General features: G+C 39.9%; 1 non-coding gene across 1 annotated transcript; it reads left to right on the plus strand.

Moving 5' to 3' along the window:
• The first annotated feature begins 290 nt into the window (after nucleotides 1-290).
• LOC112760433 (small nucleolar RNA R71) lies at nucleotides 291-398 on the plus strand. Its single transcript, XR_003180874.1, has one exon. It is a non-coding gene; the product is annotated as a small nucleolar RNA R71 (small nucleolar RNA).
• Nucleotides 399-661: the final 263 nt, after the last annotated feature.

Raw genomic sequence — 661 nt, forward strand, 5'->3', positions numbered from 1 at the left:
GAAAGACTCTGAGAAATTATATTAACTTGTTGGGTTAATATTTTATTTTGAGCCAATATGGCATTTAGAGTATCAATCTCAAGAACTCCTTTCTTCTGAGCTATCCCATTATTCACAGGATTCCTTTCAGAGGTGTACATGAATTGGTTATTTTCAACCATTTCAATGAGTTCCTGAGCTTATGTAGGCGTCTTCTTCAGATGAAGAGATCCTCCAGCAGAGCTATCCAATGATATGTTGGATAGTTCAGACAGACCATCATAGAAGATTCCTATGATGCTCCATTCTGAAAGCATGTCAGAAGGGCACCTTCTGATCAATTGCTTGTATCTCTCCCAAGCTTCATAGAGGGACTCACCATCCTTTTGTCTAAAGGTTTGGACTTCCACTCTAAGCTTACTCAATTTTTGAGGTGGAAAGAACTTTGCCAAGAAGGCATTGACTAGCTTTTCCCAAGAGTTGGCTTTCCTTAGGTTGTGAATCCAACCATGTTCTAGCTCTGTCTCTTACAGCAAAAGGACAGAGCATAAGTCTGTAGACTTTAGGGTCAACCCCATTGGTCTTGACAGTGTCACAGATTTGCAAGAACTCAGCTAAGATCTGATGAGGATCTTCCAATGGAAGTCCATGAAACTTGCAATTCTGTTGTATTAGAGAAACT

This window comes from Arachis hypogaea, chromosome 16, assembly GCF_003086295.3.
Source record: "Arachis hypogaea cultivar Tifrunner chromosome 16, arahy.Tifrunner.gnm2.J5K5, whole genome shotgun sequence".
Lineage (NCBI taxonomy): Eukaryota > Viridiplantae > Streptophyta > Magnoliopsida > Fabales > Fabaceae > Arachis > Arachis hypogaea.